Source organism: Arachis hypogaea, chromosome 20 (genome assembly GCF_003086295.3).
Source record: "Arachis hypogaea cultivar Tifrunner chromosome 20, arahy.Tifrunner.gnm2.J5K5, whole genome shotgun sequence".
NCBI classification, from domain to species: Eukaryota; Viridiplantae; Streptophyta; class Magnoliopsida; order Fabales; family Fabaceae; genus Arachis; species Arachis hypogaea.
In genome coordinates, this window is record NC_092055.1 from 31,254,136 (window position 1) to 31,264,436 (window position 10,301).

Here is a 10,301-nt window from a genome sequence, read left to right on the forward strand (position 1 = left end):
TACAAGGCTGCAGAATCTACTATGGATCCTAACAATGCTGCTAATGCCAATGTGGCAAATCCGAATGGGAATGAATAACAAAGGAGAGTACTTGGGTCTTACTCTGCTCCTACTGCAGAACTTTATGGGATAAGCATTGTGGTGCCTCCTATTGAAGCCACAATTGGTCACCCTGGTGCAACAAAACTGCCAGTATCATGGTCTTCTCCATGAAGACCCAAATCAATTTATTTCTAATTTTCTACAGATTTGTGATACTGTGAAGACAAATGGAGTGAACCCTGAGTTGTACAAACTCATGCTCTTCCCGTTTGCTCTGAGAGATGGAGCAAAGCTATGCCTAGATTCCCAATCCATGGAGAGTTTGGATACTTGGGACAAGGTTGTAACTGAGTTTCTTACAAAATTCTTCCCACTAAAGAAGCTGACTAAGATTAGGGTGGAGGTTCAGACCTTCAGGCAGAAGGATGGTGAAACTCTTTATGAAGCTTGGGAGAGATACAAGCTACTGACTAGGCAATGTCCTCCAGACATGTTCTCCAAATGGACCCAACTAGATATCTTTTATGAGGGTTTGGGTGAAATGTCCAAAATGTGCTTAGATAATTCCGCAGGTGGTTCATTGCATAAGAAGAAGACACCAGAGGAGACTATTGAGCTTATTGAATTGGTTGCTAGCAACCAATATTTATACTCATCTAACAGGAATCCTGTGAACTCTGAGGCTCCTCAGAAGAAGGGTGTTATGGAAGTAGAAGCTCTTAATGCTATTCTTGCTCAGAACAAGCTTATGTCTCAGCAAATAAATCTACTTACTCAGCAGATGGGTGGAATGCAAGTCTCGACTATCAACACCCAAAATCCACCTCAATAGGTCTCTTATGACATGACAGGTAATTTTGTGCAAAATGATAATTATGATTATGCTCAATCCTCTTCTGAACAGATCAATTACATGGGGAGTGGTCCTAGAAATCCCAACAATGATCCATATTCTAAGACATATAATCAGGGACGGAGAAATCACCCAAATTTTGAATGGAGGGACCAACCTCAAAAACTTAAGAATTTCAACAATAATTCTCAAGGCGGCTTCCAACAGAACAATCACAATAACCGCCAATTTCAATCTCATCAACAACAACCACCTCCGCAAGCAAATTCTAAATCCCAAGAAGATTCTAATTGGGAGATTAATAGGAGTTTTATGTAGGAAACCAGAGCATCAATCAAGAATTTGGAGATTCAGATGGGTCAAATAGCCACAAAAGTTAATGAAATTGATAAGAGGACCACTAATAGCCTTCCTGGTAACACCATTCCAATTCCAAGAGAGGAATGCAAGGCTATCACCTTGATAAGTGGACAAATGGCAAGTACGGAAGCACAAGTTAATGAGGAGCCAGTTGAAAAAGAAGCTCTAGAAGAGAAGAAGGAAGAAGTAGAGCACGTCCCTCCAAAGCGTGCAGACAACCCATTTCCAGACTCTCTTGACACTTATCCTACATTGCCAAAGGCTCCTGAGTACAAGCCTAAAATGCCATATCCTCAGAGACTTCAACAGGAGACCAAGGACAAGCAGTTTTCAAAGTTCTTGGAAGTCTTCAGAAAGTTGCAAATCAATATTCCTTTTGCTAAGGTTTTGGAGCAAATGCCTCTCTATGTCAAATTCATGAAAGAGTTGTTGTCAAAGAAGAAGCCTTTAAAGGGAGATGAGATAGTGGTCCTGACTAAGGAATGCAGTGCCATAATTCAGAATAACTTACCAAGGAAGATGCCAGATCCAGGGAGCTTTCAAATTCCATGCACCATTGGGAACACAACCTTTGAGAAAGCGTTATGTAATCTGGGAGCAAGCATCAATTTAATGCCCTTGTCTGTGATGAAGAAGCTCCAAATCCAAGAGGCACAACCCACACGGATAGCATTACAGATGGCAGACAAATCTATAAAGTCTGCATACGGATTAGTGGAAAATATCTTGGTCAAAGTGGGTAAGTTCTTCCTCCCAGCAGATTTTGTGATTCTTGACACAGGGAAGGATGAGAATGCCTCTATAATTCTAGGAAGGCCATTCCTAGCCACTGAGAGAGCTCTAATTAATGTAGAAGTGGGTGAATTAGTGCTCAGAGTGCATAATGAGCAACTGGTCTTTCATGTCTTCAAAGATATACATTCAGCAGGTAAAGAAGAGAGGTGCATGATGCAGACTGAGCTTATTGATCCAAACCTTCAAGATCCCCCTGATGATGCACCACAGAATCTGCAGCTCAAACCTCCCTTGGTGACAATCAACAAACTTCTCCCTGACATCAAACCTAAGTTTGGTGTTGGGAATACAGCATCCACCAAGGGAGAGGGTCCTAAAAAGAAAGTACCCAGAGGATGGAGAAACAAAAAGATCCCCACTGAAGATTTTTCCCCAGGAATGAAAGTGGTGTTGACTAACAATCCAGTATGGATTTATACAGTAAACAGAATCCTCTCTTTGGAGCATATTGAGCTAATTTATGGAGACACAGGAAAGAAGTTCAAAGTAAGGGGTGAAGAGCTGAGCCCCTATGATCCTCCTCCTTAGAGGAGCTGACCGTCAAGCTAGTGACGGTAAAGAAGCGCTTGTCGGGAGGCAACCCGATAATTTCGTATCCTTAGTTATTTTTCGTAGTAGTGATTTTCTTATTTATTTGATTTTTATTGAGTTTTTACTGTTTTTCTTTCGTTTTAAGTGTGTTCTGATCATGCAACTATTTTGGAACAGGAACCGAACACTTTAAAAAAAAAGAGCACACGACGTGCAAGTGTCGCTGACGCGTACACGTCATATGTAAGTGCGAGAAAAATAAAAATTGAACAGAGAGTTAGGCAGGAGTGGTGCTGGTGGCATGCCTTGCGCACAAGCGAGCCCACGTGTACGCATCATTCACGCGTGCGCGTCGTTTGTGCTTTTTGCCACCCACGCGTGCGCGTACCTGACGCGTACGCGAGACCTTGAAAATCGGCGTCAACGAGTGTTTGGGCAGAGAGTTGTGCTGGCTTGGGGCTGGTACTGTGCTAGAGGCACAAACTTGATCACGCGTACGTGAACCCGACGCGTGCGCGTACTTTGCATAAATGGCCATCCACGCGTGTGCATTCATGACGCGTACGCGTCATATGAGAATTTTGGTTTCCAGACCACGCGAACAGAGAGTTCTGCGTGCACGCGACCGCCTTCGCGTGATTCGCACAAACCAAGGGCACGCATATGCATCACTTTCAAAATCGAGCGACCCACACGTACGGGTGCTGTACTGTACGCGTACGCGTCGCATGCGTCGCACAACTCCACTAGTGCGCCGCCTAGTTTTGATTTTCATTCTCTCTCCCTCCCAAATCCTAATTCTCTCTTGTTCTTTTATCCTTTTATTCTTCTTTCATCATACTATTCGTTTTTGTTTTCAGTTCTTCTTTGCTTGAGGACAAGCAAACCTTTAAGTTTGGTGTTGTGGCTTTTCTGTTTATTTTAATGGCACCAAAGGGAGGCGAATCATCTTCACAGAGGAGCACAGCCTGAAGAATGAGACGGCCACTAGGATAACTGAGGTGGTTGAGTTCCTTTCATTCTATATTTGCTCCCGTTCTTATTATGTTATATTCCTATTTTCTGCTATTTTACTTGGTTTCTGCATGATCCTTTGTTATTTCAATTCCTAGGTTCTAGTTAAATTAGTTATTTTTATTCTATTATTCATTTTTAATTCTGAAAAGTGTCTCATGTATTGCTTACTGAGCTTGAATCCAAAAGAAAAAGAAGAAAAAGATGTAATGCATGAGAAATTGAGTTTATTTTTTAGAGTAGTCTCATTTAATCAAATGTGGTGGTATTCTTTATGATTCTGAATGCATGACATAAACCATGCATGTTGAATTTGAATCAAAGAATGTTGATGTATAAGGAAAAGGAATTTAGAGAACTATTATGAATTTTCTAAAATTTGTAAAAGTTGATCCTTGAAGCAAAAGAAACAGCAAAGAAAAAAAAAGGATATAAAAGCAAGGTCCAAGGCTCTGAGCATCAATGACTAGGGAGGTCAGACATGATTAAAAGCTGAAAGAGTTGTTTCCCTAGTCATATGCTTGTGTTGTTCTTGTGTCAAGTAATCCTTGAGACAGAACATTTAGAGTCGAGATCAACTGCAATTAGTAGAGTATGCCAAAGGCTTTGAGCACCACTCTCTGGGAATAGCTAAAAGAAAAATCAGAACTTCAAAAGAGTTCCCCAGTTAAGTGCTTGTGGTGTTCTTATGTCAATTAACCCTTGAGACAGAACATTTAAAGTCACGGCTAGGCTCAAGGTGTAAAGCACCAGTTAATTGAGAATTAAGGGATATATACTATGTTCAAGGATTTAGCTGAGGCATAAAGATCATAGAACTCATAATATGATCCGGATTCTAATTTCGCATGACATTGACATTCCTCTGATTCAAAGGAGAGTGATATGCCAAAATTGTTCAGAATTGTAATAGATAAATCCTACTTTAAGAAGAGACACAAGCATAACTGAACTCTCATTTTTCATGCAAATTCACGTCTTAATCTTGTATTAGTTTTGGTTGCTTGAGGACAAGCAACAATTCAAGTTTGGTGTTATGATGCGTGAGCATCTTTCCTATCTTTTTCTAGTGAATTTGCATTCAATTTGTTGAGTTTAATCAAAAATTAATTATCTTTTAACCACTATGAATGCTACTTTGAGTTGTGTGCAATTCTGTTTAATTTAGGTAGCATTTGGTTGGATTTGATGGAGCTTTCACAGAAAATGAGAAGAAGGCTATATAGGGCAGGAATGGCTTAGAGGATGGAGAGGAAGCTTGCACAAATGGAAGAAGCACAAGAATTAAAGGAGATGACCAGCGAGGAGCGACGCGTGCACGTGATTTGGAGATTTGCACAGCGACGCGTGCGCGTACCTGACGCATACGCGTGACACGCGAAGAAGACCATCGACGCGTATGCGTGACTGACGTGTACGCGTGACATGCGCCACGTGCAGAAAACGCTGATTATTTAATTAATTCTGATTTAAACTTTATTTTTATTTTAAAATAAGAAAAGATATTATTTTAGTTTTAGAAAATAGATTTTAAATTAACGAGGATTAGATATAAAAGAAAAAAGAAACTTCTCTTCAGGGGATTCCAACATTATTCCACTTTTCATTCCACCTCAGCCCAATTTATAGTTTATCAGAATCCTAGTTTTCACTTTTTTCCATGAGCAACTAAACCTCCACTGTTAAGGTTAGGAGCTCTGTCTATTGTATGGATTAATTCTATTATTTTTCTATTTTAATTCATGTACTGATTTATAATTCAAGAATTGTTTTCGTTCTTTATCTTATGAATTTGGGTGGAACGGAAGTATGATCCTCTTTCTAATTGAGTTCTTGTATAACTTGGAAAAGCTCTTTACTTGAACAACAGCTTGAAAACAATTTCTCCTAAATTATAATTATCTGGACTTAACGGGATACGTGACATATAATCCTCTTATATTTGGATAATTAGGATTTTTGTGGCATAATAACTAGAATTAAACTTCACCCCCCTAATTGGAATTAATTGACCAAGAAATTGGTGGTTGACGAAAGTTAGAAGATACTAGAAAGATCTAAGGAATTAGGGTCTAGTCACATATAGTTTGCCAAAAATTAAATCTTGCATGATTAAAATAAATTAATAAGAAAAGTCAATCTGCAAAATAGATAACTTTGAAGCCTTAACTACATTCTCCATATTGTTTTTCCAACTTATTTACTTGCCTGTCTTCTGATATTCTGAGTTTACTGTTTAATGCTTTTGAACTCTCAAACACTATTTTCTGCTTGTCTAACAAAGTAAATTAATCAATCATTGTTGCTTAGTCCCTCAATCCTGATGGAATCGACTTTTACTCACCTAAAATATTACTTGGTATAACCCGGTGCACTTACTAATTAATTTGTGGTTATAAATTCTGCACCACTGCTATTTGAATTTTCAAATTTTAATTTACTCAATTCAATCCTTAAATATTTAATTATAGCTTACATTTGTTTTTGAGATAATCTTCGTTAATGACGTACTTAGTTGGTACGTGAATTTGTTAAAGTATCATATGGTAAAAGGGTAACTGTTATATGAGGTGACAAAATTTAATTTTGTTGAATGTAGTCTCTCTAATTACTAAAGAATAAGCGCTAAATCTCTCGAAATGAATGTTTCTCTTCGTTGATGTGACAATGATAAGGATATATAGTCAAATTTAGGTGAAATTCATTTGTAATATTGTGGATGGTGAAAATTTAATTACAGGTAAAATTGATAATTAAAAGTTGTTACATAATAATTTAATTATACATATCAAATTATTTAATAAGTGATTCGGGTGGGTTTCGTGAAAAATAGATTAAGTGAAAAATAATAGTTAAGATGAGAGATTAGGGGTAAGTAAACTTGTGAGGAAGATACTTCTATTAATGGCAAATAAGCAATATAAGAACTAATAATGAGGAAGAGAAGTGAAGAACAAGTGTTGAGACCTCCACTAATGTCACAAGAGGATGAATGAGTTTTGTTTAAAGTGGACAGGAATGGTTTACAGAGAAGAGAAGCTCTCAGAAGAGGATGAAGGTGAAGGTGAAAAAGTGAAAGTGAAGGATGAAAAGGGTTCAAGGTCTGTGAAGAAGAAGATGATCAAGGTGAAAGTGAAAAGTGAGAGTCTGGTCGAAGATGAAAAGGTTGCTTATAGAGGTGGCTTGGGGTCCTTTTTATAGTGTAAAACCATGATGAAGAGGACACCCTTGGCCAATAGTTTTAGTCAGACATTTGGTTTACTGCTCTTTCCAAGTCTTGTCAACTGAAAAGGTAGGAAGTTGATTCCCACACGTTAAACTAAAGTTCCTGACATGTGACATTAGTGAAGGGATATCTAGTTTGGTTTTCTTTTAACTAGATGACACCTTTACACTCTAAATCCAACTAATCCACTTCCACCAATATAGTTCCCACCGAAGAGAAATTCAACTCCTCAAGGTGTTCTTTTGGGTTCCATCCTTTTAGCCCAATACCTTTAGGAGGAACTTAACTCTTTTTTGCCCATGTTTGTAGGTCATTATAAAAATAGATTATGTACAAAAAAGGTTTATATTTTTAGTACAAATCATAAGGCCCCATGCAGTCTTTGAGGGTACAAAGTATTCCCTCAAGCTGCATTAAACTTTTTTGTACTCAACAGAACAAGAATAATTAATTTTTTTTTTGGGTAACATATCATAACTCTAAAGAATCAAATCTCCCTCTTTTATTTATAAATATTTCTGTATAATATGAATATAATTATGTACTCATAAAAAAATGAATAAAAGAATGTTATTGCGTAAATATTTTAAATATTAATAAAATAAATAAATAAATAAATAAGATTAATAAATAAATATTCATAATTTACTTGTATGAAAAAAAGAGGGATGATTTGATTTAATATAATAATTTAATATATAAAGAAATAAGAAGGAGAGAAACTCTTATCCTTTTAATTGGTCACGTTGTAAATTTGAGTACCTGAATTTGGACAGATACATAAGGAGAGAGAACACCTGGAAGGGTAGGGGAGAAGTGTTCCTCATCATCTCTGCTGGGGTATTTTTTACACACGCAGTATCATCACTGCTATCACCACCACCATCCAAATCCTCTGTCTTCTTCAACAATTGGGAGTTTTTCTTAGGGCAAAGGACGCTCCCACATTCAACTTTGCTCTGTCTTTTTACTCTATTTTCTTACTTGGTAAGACCCTTTTTCTTCTTTCTTTGTTTTTGTCTTAACCCCTCTCAGCCCCATGTATATTGGGTTGCTAATTTTGGAATTAGCTATAGAGATTCTTTGATAAAGATCTTTCACCTTACAACTTTGGATGTTATATCCTCATTTGTATACATTTCCAATGAAACCACAAATAAAAAAAATAAATTGAATTAAAATTATGAGCAATGTTCGTTTGTAACCATAAATAGATATTTAAAAATAAAAATAATTTATTTTAATTAATTTTTTTTTTGCAGGGGAGTGTATGATTTTAAGAAAAGTAGTAGCCATTTTTTTTTGCCCTTTTTTTAGGCAAGAAAAAGGAAGGTACCCATAACTTTCTTGCCCTATTTATGCTCGACTCTTTTTAGGAGCTTGGAGGGTGGGACACTTCACTTTTGAAATAGTTCCAAAAAAAAAAAAGAAGAAAGGTACCCATAACTTTCTTGCCCTATTTATGCTCAACTCTTTTTAGGAGCTTGGAGGGTGGGACACTTCACTTTTTTGGAACTATTTTGTACTACAAATTTCTTAAGATGCATCACTCACATTTTTTGAGTGTATAATTACTAAAGCAGTTTTCTCATGTATTGCAGGATGCTTGCAGAATAATATAACATAAACATTGGCTCTTGATAAAGAAGCCTTTTGGAATTAAAATTCTAACTTCTAAAACTGAAATTAGACATAGTACTGTTTAACGTACTTGAAATTGATGGGGCCGATGGTTGTTCCATGATCCGGGTCCAGCAAGATGCGGTGTCCGTTGGGGTGTACCTCAGAAACAATGTAAGGACCCTCCCATTTGGGATCCCATTTTGGCAAAGACATCTTTCTTATTACCGCGTCTACTGATTTTTAGTACCAGATCTCCTTCTAGAAACATCCTGGGCCGAATGTGCTTGTCATAAGCTAATGCCAGTCTCCGGTGATATTCTTCCATCTTGCTTCCCACGACTTCTCTTTTTCCTTCCAACTCTTGCAACTCAGCTTCACGATCCCTTGACTTTTAAAATACGCGTCAACTTCCTACAAGTAACTGGGGTGTTCTCGTCTTCCTCCATGTTCTCCAGATTCGCGAACAGAGGTGGTAAGGGGGTTCTATACCTCGTTTGATCTCTAGCCATCACGTCGAAGTGTTCCTCCCCAGTGGAGTCGCCAGATGATTCGGGTGGGTTTCGTGAAAAATAGATTAAGTGAAAAATAATAGTTAAGATGAGAGATTAGGGGTAAGTAAACTTGTGAGGAAGACACTTCTATTAATGGCAAATAAGCAATACAAGAACTAATAATGAGGAAGAGAGGTAGAGAACAAGTGTTGAGACCTCCACTAATGTCACAAGAGGATGAATGAGCTTTGTTTAAAGTGGACAGGAATGGTTTACAGAGAAGAGAAGCTCTCAGAAGAGGATGAAGGTGAAGGTGAAAAAGTGAAAGTGAAGGATGAAAAGGGGTTCAAGGTCTGTGAAGAAAAAGATGATCAAGGTGAAAGTGAAAAGTGAAAGTCTGGTTGAAGGTGAAGGTGAAAAGTGAAAATGAAGGATGAAAAGAGGTTCAAGGTCTGTGAAGAAGAAGATGATCAAGGTGAAAGTGAAAAGTGAGAGTCTAGTTGAAGGTGAAGGTGAAAAGTGAAAATGAAGGATCGAAGATGAAATGGTTGCTTACAGAGGTGGCTTGGAGTCCTTTTTATAGTGTAAAACCATGATGAAGAGGACACCCCTTGGCCAATGGTTTTAGTCTGACATTTGGTTTACTGCTATTTCCAAAATATCTTTAGGTACTCCTGTCACCTCAAGTCTTGTCAACTGAAAAGGTAGGAAGTTGATTCCCACACGTTAAACTAAAGCTCCTGACATGTAACATTAGTGAAGGGACATCTAGTTTGGTTTTCTTTCAACTAGATGACACCTTTACACTCTAAATCCAACCAATCTACTTCCACCAATATAGTTCCCATTGAAGAGAAATTTAACTCCTCAAGGTGTTCTTTTGGGTTCCATCCTTTTAGCCCAATACCTTTAGGAGGAACTTAACTCTTTTTTGACCATGTTTGTAGGTCATTATAAAAATAGATTATGTACAAAAAATATTTATATTTTTAGTACACAATCAATAAGTCTCAATTATTAACTACTGTATGTAAGTTTTTACTATCATGAAAATTTTTTTGTCAATAACTTGGTGGAAACTCAAGTGCAGTCGACTTCACGTGAAGTTGATAACCGAGAGTCTTTAAATGATTTAACTGATTTAACTAAATTTTCAAATTCACGTAAAGTCGACTACACGTGAGTTTTCACATAATAACTTTTGACTAAGTTATCCTAATTCGTAATTCCCAAATCCGAAGCATTTTTCTAGAAATTGGACCAATCAACCGGTTCAATAAAAAAAAACCGAAAATCAGTTTTCTTTTTCGGGTTGAACCCCTTTCGAGAAGCGGTTTCAAACCGGAAAACGGCCTAACCCCAAACT

The 10,301-nt window shown here is 37.4% G+C and overlaps 1 non-coding gene across 1 annotated transcript; it reads right to left on the reverse strand.

The window, feature by feature from the left end:
- Nucleotides 1-430: 430 nt before the first annotated feature.
- On the reverse strand, nt 431-537 carry LOC112787868 (small nucleolar RNA R71). The gene has a single exon (XR_003195255.1). It is a non-coding gene; the product is annotated as a small nucleolar RNA R71 (small nucleolar RNA).
- Between the last annotated feature and the right edge of the window lie 9,764 nt (nt 538-10,301).